Here is a 14,218-nt window from a genome sequence, read left to right on the forward strand (position 1 = left end):
ACAAAACAATAGAACCATTAATGCCAGCAGAACGTCAGAGGTAAATTATTAACCCGACAGTGACCTAATCTTTAGTGTTTGAATATCAAAGTGACGAGTAACACTCTGAGTAATACGATTTGGAGACAAATTACTTCAGTAGTTATTAATCAAGTGGCAAATGGTGCCATTAATCTCTTCAAACCAATTAGTGGTTGATACATTTAAGTGAGTTTGCAAATGATGTCCTCAATTACCAGGAAGCTCCCAAATGTTGACATACCCAAAAGAAACGCACCGACGAAGTGGGACAGTTTAACAGTTTTGTTAACTGCACAAATCTGTGTGTCACTTTAAACAAAAATAAATCCTCAACATTATCACAAGATATCTGGTTTGCAGACGACTCATTTTCTCTGAGTAGGCTGCACTCTAGTGGAGAAAAGGAAGATTGTGGAAAATTGCTCACCGCTTGAGGCAATTAAAAGCATCTGCATGCATTTACGAGCAAGTTAAATCGAGGATGTGCTGAGGATTTATCATCCATCCTTTATCGTAATACAATTAAATATAGTAATAAATACATACATAATAGGGCTGGGCAAGAATTCAATTTAAATGCGTCATCTTTCGATGGAATCAGGATGAAGTCATACATTGATAATAAGCACATAACTCAAATTCTTCAGAAAATGTGTTAAATATTTTGGAGGGAATATCACTTCAAGAGTGTGGTTTTGTTTTTGCGTCGCACTTTAATTATTCAGGTCAATGAGATTTTAAAAAAAACGATGTAGATATGGAATACATATGTTTTTCACTGTAATTTCACTAAAACTTAAGTTCATTTTGCACTAAATGTCTTAATTGAATGAGAAAATACTCACTACTTTTCATTCTTTTGGTATTTAATTAACACAGGAGTATACAACAATAGGCTTAACCATGTTGCTATTTCATACAGAATATATGTGTATTGAATTACTTTAAAGGACGCACTACCGTAATATATATAGTTAGATATGAAATGACCTATATCGTGATAGTTGAAAGTGCAGCCACAATGCATATTGTACCTTGAGAAAATGACAGAAAAAAAACAGTTAACCATCATCAGAAGTTCTCTTTGGCACTCGCCAAAAGAGGTCTAATAAAGTCACAATTTCCTGTCTCCAACACAGGGACAAAGCAGGATGTCCTGTTTCCAACAGGATCCCGAAAGCATGAATGACTGAGAAAGTGTTAACCACACCCCTCAAAGGATGACACAGATCCTCACATCAACGCCCGTCTTGTCCTGTTACACTGACAATTTTAAGATTAAAACACAAAGCAGCCTGAGAGCAGAACGATAAAAAGTATTAAAAAAACAACGATATTGTAGACCCGCTTGCCCAGATTCCCTCATACAGCAGTGAGTTATATATTCAGACCACTAAAAGCAATCATAGGAAAAAAGAAATGACGCTGCAAACTGGAACTGAAAGTGGTTACTAGTCATCTTCTGTATCCATCATCACATCACACACACACACACACACACACACACACACACACCTTAGGAAAGTAATTTAGAAGTTTGGTCCTACAAAACATAACTGGTTAAGCATATTTACTGAGCCTGAAGCAAGTAAAATACTGAACCCCATCTGGCTCACATTGAGAATGACCGTCCTCTTTTAGTGTATACAATGAAAAGATGCTTATAGAAGATACTGTATAGACGGCACCTCATTTACTTTTCATCTGCTCCAGACTGTTGGCGTCATGAGGACTCGTGGTTATGTGCATTGTTAACATGACGTTAAATCGCGAGAACAATATGTCCAAATGTATGAATAAAATGATAGAATCACTGTCTTTAAAGTAGTTTAAACTTTCTAGACTTCTGAAAAGTGCATCCGCAGCGATTCCTTTACTGTCCCCAGCAGCTATCCTCCATTATCAATGGTGTGTACGCTCCTCTCTGGAGCAGTCAAAGGGCTGTTCTGAATTATTTACAGAGAATGGGGGGGTGAGAGGTGTGGGACTGATTAGGGAGCGACACAGAGGATGGTGAAATCTCAGACCTTTTACTTTCTGCTTAGGAAGCAGTTTCAAATGCAATTCTTTTTAAAAGGACCTTTCCTTGAAATGACAGCAGTGCCCTTCCTCCTACATGGGTTCTGCAGACGCTTTTATTCTATTTCTTCATGTTGAATCTATAAAAAAATTTAAAAAATCTATAAAAATCTCTGCCTGCAAATGTAACGGCGTCCTCAGTTCAATGAACAAATATCAAAAGGAATTTGGTTTCCAGATGAGACGTTCTCAAGTACCATTTGTCAAAACAAACGTAATGAATAAAAAAGACGTTTATAAATTATTTTTGCATAAAAGACTGACAGATTCATAATGTTCTGGAGCTCAAGGAGAGGACACTGAGGATTCACATGGGGAAGTTGCACATTCACTCCCAAACCCTCGTGCTGAATTATTCAAACCCCCATATCAAATTTCCTTTATCCGGTCCCTGAGACCAGTGGTAACAGTTTTAGGGGAAGACAATGTTAACATTTCGACATTTGAGTGCCCGTCCACACTTTAAAAATGCAGCAGCGAGCCAAGCAAGGCACTATGTGCTATCGCTTTACCTTTAATTCACAGGCGCGTGCAGAGGATGAATAATTCACGCCTTGCACCACACATGGTTTTAAAAGGAAGAATCCTCCTTCCAGCGATGGAAACTGAATACGCCATGAACACCATCACTGTGTGCCTCTGACGCTGTAAACCACACACATTCAACGACCTTAATGAATCACAATAATCAATATTTGCAACTTGACCCTGTGACCACATGCTAGGCATGAAAAATGTAAAAAGGTGCTATATACCAGACTGGAAGCACTTCTATTTCCACTCAACCTACCTAAAGGCTGTGCTAACAGCTAACTGTGCTAACAACACAAACTATGGCAAATGGTGTTGTATAAGTTGAAAATAATAATTAATTAAAGTAATATTCGATAGATTAATCGATTATCAAAAGAGTTGCTATAGCAGTCCCCTCAAAGAAAAATAAATGTTATAGGTGGACAAATTTGCCAATATTCAAGTTTTCCAAAAAATGTAAATCATCTATACCAAAGTCTAAACAAAACAGTATAACATTACAAACAAGTACCTTTTCAGCACACACGCACACACACACGGCCTCTTGAGTGAATTCTCCTCCTGTTTGTTCATAACAACTCCAACAACTTCCACTGTGACTCGTGCTCAAGTGTGAAAGGTCTGCATCCTGCCTGAGATGCTGACAATGAAACCCAGGGTGTGGCCTTCCATACAAACACGACAGCAACCATTTTCTTGCCCTCCTTGATCTTTGTGGCACCTTATTTCTATTTCATTAGCCAGGCTTACACATCCTCAAAAAAAAAAAAAAGAAAGGGAGCTTATGGAGACGACCCACTCTGATGTGAAACACAGACATCTTTTACTTTTGGCAGAGCACATTTTCACTTTCAACCAGAAAATAAGGATCTAAAACAACAACAAAAAGGTGAAGGACCATACAGTAAAAGACAGATAGGCAATGCATAATAACACTGAGATTGAGATATCCAAGTCATAGACATGTGGCAGACAATCAATCTGCAACCAACTGGATAATCAACTTGCTGGTTTCTGTTTTATGTCACTGCAAACAGCATATCTTTGGGTTTTTGACTGCTGGTCAAACAAAAACGGGTATTCAAAGAAAATGACTTTACTGGCATTACTGGATTACTGACAAATATACGCTGTCATCTTTTACTTCAGAGTCCAAAAGAAAGAAAAGCGACGTCACCACAAGCCCACTTCTGTTCAAGACATGAAAAACCAGACTGTACAACAGCAAACGTGAGATACTAATACTGATGTAAAACCCTCTGTAGACCCTTCTGGTGTTCCCATTTAAATCTTGACATAATCTTAATTGTACATTTCTGTGGTCTTGTGTTCATTTGATCATATAGTTTGGATCCTTTTATGTTTCCTGTAGGTTGAGAACGTATTCATGTTGCCGATTCCACAGTGGAGTGGGAATAAAAGGGACTTGATAACGGACCATGACATGGGAAATGTGTTGCTAGGAAACAACTGGGTTCAAGCTTACATCCCATCACCTGTTGACAACACCTAACGACAAACACTAATATGGCATTACCTTGAGCCCGTTAACGATGTTTGTGAATGTGTGAAACGTGTAAATGGTCTATAAACTTGCAAACCTCATCTTCACCTTTTTAATTGAAGCGTTATAACCTTGTTTGCCTTGTTCACCTTTTTTTTTTATTTTCTGACAACAGTGTGTGAACAAAATGCTGTTCACACACAGAGAGAGAGAGAGAGAGAGAGAGAGAGAGAGAGAGAGAGAGAGACTTATAATTAGTGGTGTAAAAAAAAAACACAACAAAGTAAAAGGATAACATTTAGAATTATTGATGGTTTTCGGACATCAAAGCGGTTGAAATAATTTTTGGGACAGATGGAGCCTTGAAGACCGGCAAGTATAAATCAAACAAAGGAATATGTATTTGCCAATATTGATCAAAGATCGGCTGCAAAAAGACGTGATCAGGGATCTCATAAAGTTAGAGTTGCTCCTTTTTATCTTTTGTGCTGATCCGATCCGTGAGTTTTATGATCCGCTGCACCACTATTTATAATTGCCTGTTAGATATTCGTATCTCTGCATTTTGATCCCAACATCCAAACAAAGCCTCAGATACACCGAGGCACACTTTATACGGCCTCTTTGTCATCTACAAAACAACACACGTGTACTGAGACATTCAAAACCACAAACCTCACCATTCCTGTGCGTAAACCAATGCATTGAGCACAAGTTACAGACACACACAAACATCCTGACCCCTGAGAAGTTGACACAGTTGCAGTGTTTACTTACAGTTCTCTCCGTCAGTCTTTGTTCAGGACACAATTGGTCTTCTCCACTACAGGTCTGACTCCGAGAGTTGATTCTTTCTGTGGACAAAGAAGGGAAAAAAGAGCCGTCAGTGCCACAATCTCAGAGGTCATCAAAGAGTTAACCGGCCGTGGGGGCCGTCTGGAATACGAGAGGAGAAAGCAGGAGGGCCGGAGTAGTGAGATAAGGATGGTGGCATTTCACAGTTTATTCTCCGAAAACCCAGAGAAGAACACGCCAAAAAAACTAAAATTTAAGAACCTGGCACAACATACAACACCTGCATCAGCGCTCAACAGTGAGTCACCACCACAGATGAGTCAGTTCTTCCTCCGTCTCGTCTGGGGGAAGTGAACATGGAGAAGCTGGTGGCAAACTAGTGCACCGCTAACAGCATGAATGCGATGGTGCCTCTTTGCGAATCAAACTGAAATTGGAAATTCTCCTGGCTTTTGTAGAAGGCATGTCCTGGTCCGTCTTTTTTGGTTAAGATGCGAATCACTTAACTTTGGGTATGTGCCGATCCCAAGTCCGATCTCATACTTTTCATATAACGATATATCTGACAGTGAAATAACAGCTGCCAACTCTGACACGCCTTATTTTTCGCTTCCTCGTGCCGATACAAATCTATGCATTTAAATTGTTGACATGCTACAAATGAACGTTCAAACGGTACAACAGGATTCCTGAAACTGATGTGGAGAGTCCGCTGAAAAAAGACACGCATGATATGATCATAGTTTTTCATCAATAACACTCAATTTGAGTAGTTCAATTTTAAAATTCAAGATGAAATGAAAAATGCCTTTTTTTAAAAAACACTTTTAGATCACATCTGTCATATTGTACACGTAGTAAACAAAAAACAATTTCTGCGTATTTTTATATCAAAATCCAATCCCCTATTCTCCCTGTAAAACTAAAAAAAAGTAATGCGCTTACATAAGCCAGTCCCCACAATGTTCAACCAATAATATGACATCCATGATACTAGTAGAGCGATTACCACTGCAGTCTGTGAGCCAGAGTGCTTGATTGTTATCATTCTAATCCAATCCATAACTCAAGTCAACACAGCATAAGTCACCCAATATCTTATTTCTGTACCCCAGAATATAATTTGCCGAACAGGTCAAACACAGACAAAAGGTGTTTTAACATGAGTAATGGAGCTATTGGTTTTAAAGCATCTGCATAGAAACATAATTAGACCCACTAGACTCACCAGCAGCGCCGGGGAGCTGGCTTGTGTGGAGAGAATAGGATTTCAAAAGTTGACGTAAACAAAACTGGATATGATCTTCCCGTTCTGGGAAATGAACAGATGTCCAGACGTCCAGCTGTTTGACATTTGATAACCGTGAGACAGAAAGAAAGATGGTCGACTGAATGAAAAGTCTCACAATTTGGGATTCTTCGTTGGGCTTTAATTTTGCAAAGAAGTACAGAATTGAAGCTGAAAGATCTCGAGATAAACAGGAGAATTCTTACTCAGCCAAAGTCCCTTTGGCTCTAGAGTGGCGTAGCGAGTATACACATACTTGTGTTATTCAGTAAGTGACTATACTGGTCTCTATAACCTCTTCTAATATGGACACAAAGGTATGCCGCAGCTGTTAGAAAACTCCCATGTTCAGACACAAAATAACCCACCTTTAAACTCTTATATTAAAAGCTTTCTAGGAAAGGTTCTGAATGTTCCCCAGAGGCCTTTGAGTGAGGCAAACACACAGGTTATGGATGCCTGCAACTTCAGTCTGGGTCAACTGTGTCTGGATGTGCCAAATAAAATTAGTCTACATGGAGGAATGCAGCTGCCGTGTTTCCTGGCTTCGTTTCAGTAACTCTGTTCACTGGAGACGGTTGCAAACCTCAGTGCTTCTCATATTTTTTTAATCAAAATACGTTTTAAGTATCTAAACTCATATATGCACTTTTGTGTGCACTTGCTTAGAGGACACAGCGGCAATAGTAAACCTAATGGACATCAATTGCTCTTCATTCTTTTACATAACTAACATAGATTACTTTGTTATTATTACATAACAAATTAGAACAAAAGTTACATAACAGAAAAACCTTGGAGATGCAACAGAATACCGTGAAATACTTAAGTTACAAGCATAGAAGCACTCTTACTGCTTTAGGGCTCTCTGCAGAATAGTTTTCCTTTTCTTTTGGCTAAATCTTGAATCACATTTAATTGGAAAAAAAAGATATAAAGTTTGAAACACGTTAATGAAATAAGGGCCTGTAGTTGTAGAGGTCTTACTTGTCCATTATGAAATATTATGGAAAAAAAAAGAGATCATACATAACTAATAGCCGAAAGGTAAATATTTTTTATGTGGCTATGCAATAGTTTCAGAGTCGGAAATTAACTTAACTTAAGCATGTAGCTCTATGCAACGATAATCTTACTAAACGTAGGAATTTTCCCTGTCCGCCGAAGATTGTACCTGCTTTGCCTGCCAATTTCAGATCTTACCAAGCATACATTGTGTATCGTAGACTATGAACTGGTATTCCAACATGGTGAGACAACCTCCGAGAGGCGTTAGAAGAATGTCTTTAATTCCTGCTGCAGGTGTGAACGCCAAGACCCAAATGGTTGACATGTTCTCACACAGCAGTGCCGCGAGTCTCTAACAGATTAATAATAAAACAGGCCTCTTCTAGTCACATTGGACACAAGCTTCAGACGTGACTCATTCTGTATTTTTTCCAGCATTTTTGTTCCAAGGCCTGTGGTCCACATAAGCACTTTTGTTCAGGATATTTCCTGAGTCAATGAAAACCAGTCTCAAAATGAGGATGCCAAGAAAGGGGGGAGATATGCAAGCAGGGATGACGTATTAAGGCAAAGTAAAAAGGGAAGGGATTTTGAAATAATGAAAAGCTCAAGAGCCACAGGTGAATCTTCAAATTAGTAGCTTACCTAGCTTATTGCACAGTATTAACTTTGCTCGCACGGCAAGTACTGACTACCTTTCAATATGCTGAGGTGGGTCCAGCTCTCCTAAAGTCAGGGAACTGTCTGAAGCAGCTGTTAACTTGCCAGCAGTACAGAGAGAATGAGAGACACTTCATAAATCACTGCTGGAATGCAGCCTCATTTCCTCTGTGACCACACCTTCTCAACAGCTTCTTCCTCCAATTCCAGGAGCTTTCTACACCAACCCACTGAGGCCTGATCATCACAATCATGACACAATTTGCAGCTGCGTTTCAGCAGTTGGAAAAGAAAAAGAGCAAACTACCTCACGTTACAGTCATGCAAAGCAGGCGTCAAATAGAGACTAACGAAAGGAGGCTGAATTAACAAGAGTAAGATCATAAGGGGGGTTGGACTGTTGATTCAGAGTTGTTTGATGTCATTACTTCAAAATAAATCTATTCTTTTACAGACATTGTTCCTAAACTTGTAGTGGAAACAATAAAAAAGGATGAGTGAGGCGCAGTTGAGATGTTAAAATGCTTCTCCTTTCCTTTGTACCGTTCTGTTGCTGCTCGGAAAAGATTCACAACAATTTGTCAACAGACCAGGTCGGTATGTTCCTTAAAAACGTGTTCTTTTTTTTTTTTTATCTGTTGCGTCACAACATTTCCATTTTGTCAGGTGCCTAATTTGCATCACAATCAACACTCAGTCTGCAGATGCGATGTCACCTAAAGTTCCAACTGATTGGAGAGAAAAACAAGAAAGACTGCAGCACATGGAAATTAATACAAAGTTTACATCAAATGATTTTTGCAGTGGAAGCTAGCTCATCGTGATCCAGTTTCCAGGGGCTACAAATATTGAGCCACAATGACGAGGAATTAGCATGTAAATATAATTTTGCAAGATAAATAGCAGGTCTAAAAAAGCGTATGATTCAGATTTTATATAACATAATTTGAAAGGATGAATAATACGTTTGCACGATATTGAGAGGGAAATACGCCAACATGTGTCTACTGCCAGAGAATAAACATAACAAGGATGAACATAACTAATCTTTTGTTCGGCGTGTGATATAATCATTTCCCTTTCCTGTTATGCCAACAACTAGTTTAGTGGAGCTTATTATCGGAGGACAGTTCACTTTACTTACATTCTTATTTTCTCTGCATTAAGTTAGGTGGTACTTTATATTAAATATACATTTAGTAACATTATCTGACTCCATATTATATGGAAGACATGCTTGTGTATTAATCTTTTTGCACTAGAGACACAGTGACACAGAAAACCACAGGCAGACAATGTTCTTAGAGAGCAGATTATGGGGTGTTTCATCCCAGAGGAAATTTTGAGGAACCTGAGCAGCAACGTGCTGCTACCATGGAAACAAAGATAAGCCATGACTTTGACCATTACCAAAATACTTTTGTGCTTGAAACATAGAGCGGCCATCCAAAATGTCCAACAGCTCAATTCCCCCAATCAGAATTGACTGAAACTGGATATTACCATTTATATCACAGCACTGACTTAAAATCCGATGCTAAAAAAAATCATTTTGTCTCTCTTGTTTTTTTTCGTGAAGGAATAGTGTCCCACTCATTATTTAGTGTTTAAAGAGCTAGGCACAAACAAAAAAACAAAAGGAAAAAGTAATTTCTCTTCCAACTGCCAAACGCAAGGTCATGAATAAAAACTGAATTACTGTGAAGCAAACAATTCACACCGCTTGCTGTCTGCAATATTTGATCTTTATAATTGCCATATGATCATTTACAGAGGCATGCAGAGGGTGAGACAAGGTGTAATCAATCACTGATCCAAGTAAGATAATACTTTTAGAAATATAGGAGTCTTATGTGATAGGCCGTAATACTTCAAAATACTTATTCCTTCTTTCATCAAGTTTCACGAGTATACACAAATGCTGCAAGGCAACAATGCAATTCAACTGGACATTTAAGTCTGGGGCTCAGATCAAGAGCCAGAGAGCTACTAGACAAAACAAAAACCCTTGAAACAGCAGCAAGGAAACCAGAGAAGCAGAAACGCTTTCCAACAAGAGACAGAAGGGGCCAAACCTGTCAGCCGAGGGACTGCGTAGGGGCTCTGGAAAAGCTCGCCGGTGCTTTGGGGTACAGCGTGTTATCTGCAGCACCGCAGACCTTCCACTTTGAAGTGATGCTGAACACCGACTGAGCCAGGGGCAGTGAAGGTGGAAGGTGGGAAGCTAAAGAAAATGCACAGAAAGCAATAAACGATGAGAAAACAACGTTGGGTTGCCCGCAACACCAGAGAAATAAAACAAAACATGCCTGTTAAATTTCATCTTGTAATGACTAAAATAAAATGCACCTCAGAGATCGTTTATAGCCACTTTGAAGTGTAGCAAAACATTTCAGGTTACATCGGCCCGATTAGGGAGGCTATCTTTCCTTTGAAGGAGTAATGAAGAAGGCATATGGTGGCCATGTGCTGGGGAGCGGCGGGCTGCATCGAGAGGGGATGTACGCGGGACAGTCAGATGGCAAAAGTGAGGAAAGTGAATTGACAGACTGTTTTGCCGGCTCCTTCTGTTCACTGAAACTCTCCCTCAAGGATTATCCTCTCTAATAGACTTAAAAGGCACTTTAACTGAGCCACCAGCTGCCTGCATCTCCAACAGAAAGCCACCCAGGTCAAGTCTAAGGGAGGATATCCTACCATGACAATGCCACACATTCCTATAGAGCCTTTGCTTCTTTATGACACCAAAACAGCCAATTATTGATCTGAAGAGGGTATTGGATACAGTGCACTTTACGAAATAAAGACTCAAAATAAATGTAGCTACCAAAACTATCTTTATATTGAGGAGGAATTTGGAATCAAATTCATCCGTGTCTATTCAAAGCTGTTAAATTGGGATCAATTCACACAAGATACATTTTAGAGCTGCAGAAAGCACAGCCCAACCTACTTTAATTTTGATAAACAGTAAATAATTCATCCAGAAAAAAAGGGTATGTGGGCCAGTGAACTGTGATCTACATAAATTCAAACAGAGACAATTTCTCTGCATTTTTTTCTATGTTTGTAAACTTGTGCCATGAAGAAAATGTTGTTGAATCTACAGACGACACACAATGATTTTGACTTAATTGCCACAGGTGGTTATGTTGGTTTTGGCCACATTAAAAGCTGGGCAAAATTCAAGACATAAAATGCATATTTATGGGAGAAAGTATAACTATTCCAACAATTTAATCACAATTTAGTATGAAGGGCAGACGATGAAGAGTGGGCCAACTGTAGACATCTGTGTGGCAAAAAAAAGACGAGGACAGGAAGCTGCAGCGACCTCAGCTTTTTAGTTGATTAAGGTGAATGAAGAAATTCATAATTAGGTCAGGGGTTCTTTGTCCTGCTCCACAGAGTACAGACACTTGCTGCTTTTCCTTCGAGACATCTAACCATGCACTAATTTAGACAAATAACCTGATGACTACATAGAAAACCAACTATTCATTCTTTTCTCTGCATTCCCGCTCTCAGGTTCATCTTCCCTGACCCCTTCTGGACCGATGAAATGCTAATTACTCATTTGTAGCTATTTAATAGGGAGATTTTGATATTTGGACAATCAGGTGATAAGCGCCAATGTTGTTTATGACGACTATGAAAGATATTTTATACATTTCTTTTTCCTCCTCCATTCTAACCTGCATGTAAAGCACATTTAATCAGAATCTGGTGAACACCTCCAACGTATCATGGAGAAGGTTGTTAATCTGCCAAATGGTAAGATTGTCCATCCACAAGTGAAAGCATAAAGACCTCTTAAACTCAATATTTGTGAAAACAACTGATTAGTTAATTCATCAGCTCAATGAGCTTTTACCAATCAGTTAAAATATTGGTCAACTATAGGAAAACAGACTTCGATTAGAAATGTAACCCCACATTGAACCTGTTCAGAGAAATCCTGCAATTGTGTGCTGGTTGTGTTGAACAAACACAGAAGAAACAAAGATGACTCACTGCTTGATCCAGCAACATCAGCATTTCTCTAAACTTTAGGTCCACATTGGCCCTGTATCTTAAGTGTGAACAGCAGATGAGTGAGAGTCTAGTGTTCACATAATCAGGTAACTAAGCTAAATATCTACAGAAAGAAATGCAACAAAATCTTATGAATCAACAGTTGAGAAGCTAAATAAAACTACAAACGGCGTTACCAAAAGATGGACCATAGACCGACAAAAACTCAAGTTCTGTTTAAACCTTTAAAGGGCATTCTGCAAGAAGTCTGACAGCTTCCTCTTGGACCATGAGACAGTGGGAAACCACTGACCAGGCGTTTAAAAGAAGCCCCCATTCACAAAGACAGGCGTTTCCATGCCAACAGGACCTCTGCTGGGAGAGGCCTCCTTTCAAATGTTTTTGTCCTGCACCTCTGCTGCAGTCTCAGAGAAGGACTGGTTGGCATTTGAGAGGGAATGAGTTGTGGGTTGCAGTGAAGAGATGCAATTGTGTATAGGCAAGATGGAAGAGGTCTGAGCTGAGAGCCACAGAGCCTCCGATAGGAAGTCAAATTAGAGCAAGGAGACGGATCTGTATGTCGGGGAGCTACTTACATCATGACATCGTCACCTGTCATCAGCCTGAGTGCATTAGGGCTGCGACTAAGTGCTAGTTTCAAGACTAATTAAACTGTAGATTATTCTGAGAGTTTATATGACAAAATATATCACGAGACAATATCAATGTGTCAACTGTAAGAGATATTACGATACCATTATAACTATATTTATACCATAAAATCTGTGGCAGTGTTCAACTTTGAAAATGCTTGACATATTAGATTTATGAGAGCTATAAACAATATTTATTTTCAATCATGTACCAAATAACAATGTGAAAGAGGTGGGTTGTAGTCAATCTTCTCCCCAGATCTGCAGCTCCCCTCAACTGTACTGAGCTTTAAGAGTGTCAGCTCATTGTGTAGCTGTACACAACATACTGCCAGTGACAGATATTTCCATCAGGAGTCTGTAGAGACCAAAACAGAGCTGAGAGAGCGTGAATATCGGATTTAGAGTCATCAGGTGGCTGACAACACAACTCCAAATGAATTATAATGTTGCTGTGTAGCTGCTGGATGTGTAAATAAGAAAACATTTGCCAACATGTTTAAACAAAACTTGTTCACAACTCCCTGCCCTCAATTATAGCATGTTCAAAGTGATGAGGTATTTTGATTGTGAGATATTTAATTATTTTTTCATTTGATGAAATGTTTAGGTCTTTTATTTATAAGAATGATTCTCAATTTAATTGACAGAAAATGTGCTATATTCTAATAGATATTGATGCATTGTATCATGATACAAATGACGTACAGAATGATATGCATCAAGAAGGGCACTCTGAGAGCGCAGAACTCCTCCAAATTTGTAATTTGTGATATTGGGCTATACAAAATAAACTGAATTGAATTGAATAACCTAGCATACGCTAATAATGTTTTATTTTTTTGACCACTAGTGATTCATTTAAAAAAACGAGTTCCTAATTTAAAATGTGGGAGTGTACAGACCAATAAATGCCTCAGAGATATGACTATCGATTCAAAAACACAAATTTGAACCGTAGTCAGAATACACAGATGAAAGATCTGCTCTGTGTGAGAAAACAGTCCCGTTAAACGTTCCTGTAGACATGACGAGTGAAAGGATACTGTGAAAAATGTGCTTCATCAGCACCAAGAGACAAAGAAGGTGTCACCTCCATGGAAAGGATGAAAAGGGACACTCCCCCATTCTCCTATTTTAACTAATCTTTAAGAGCCTAAAGAATAGTCTGCCACAGCATAATTTTAAACTATAATATATCCACTTTTGAATTGGTATGTCCCAATCTACGACTTCTTCTCGCTCGTCCCCCCGACCACAATGTCACACAGCGTTCACAGTATAGCCCACATCAAAACAATATGCCTGGGAGATTGCTCTCCGTGTTCATTAACCAACTGGGCTACATGGCACAGCACTGAATTATTAACGTGCTCCTTGTGCCTCACAGATACAGAGCAGAGGGCGATTCACAACTGCAGAACCCGCCCACTCTCGGCTGTCTTTACATCTCTAGTTAACCCTGACAACTCATTAGCACATTAAGGGAGCGAAGACCAGAAGGTACATCACATGACTGCTGACAGCAGTGTAGACAGTGGAAACATGCAATAAAACGCACTACTGAACTACAAGAATAGTAGGGCATGAGAAGTGAATAAATTAGAAGTTGTAGGGAAATAATGTCTGAATGTGATTTTAAGTTTTAAGATAGGTCTCAAA

The 14,218-nt window shown here is 39.1% G+C and overlaps 1 protein-coding gene across 10 annotated transcripts in view; it reads right to left on the reverse strand.

Annotated features, from left to right (window-relative positions):
• Window positions 1–14,218, reverse strand: part of fbxw7 (F-box and WD repeat domain containing 7) — a 102,114-nt gene that overhangs the window by 78,905 nt on the left and 8,991 nt on the right. For 5 of the 10 annotated variants that reach the window (XM_034540805.1, XM_034540740.1, XM_034540755.1 and 2 more), the window contains exon 2: window positions 4,916–4,992. The gene's annotated coding sequence lies outside the window, so the exon portion shown is untranslated. Of the gene's footprint in view, window positions 1–4,915; window positions 4,993–5,213; window positions 5,228–9,964; window positions 10,114–14,218 lie in introns of those variants that run through there. The other 5 variants (XM_034540748.1, XM_034540734.1, XM_034540762.1 and 2 more) reach the window with 2 other exon arrangements.

This window comes from Cyclopterus lumpus, chromosome 1 (assembly GCF_009769545.1).
Source record: "Cyclopterus lumpus isolate fCycLum1 chromosome 1, fCycLum1.pri, whole genome shotgun sequence".
Classification (NCBI taxonomy): Eukaryota; Metazoa; Chordata; class Actinopteri; order Perciformes; family Cyclopteridae; genus Cyclopterus; species Cyclopterus lumpus.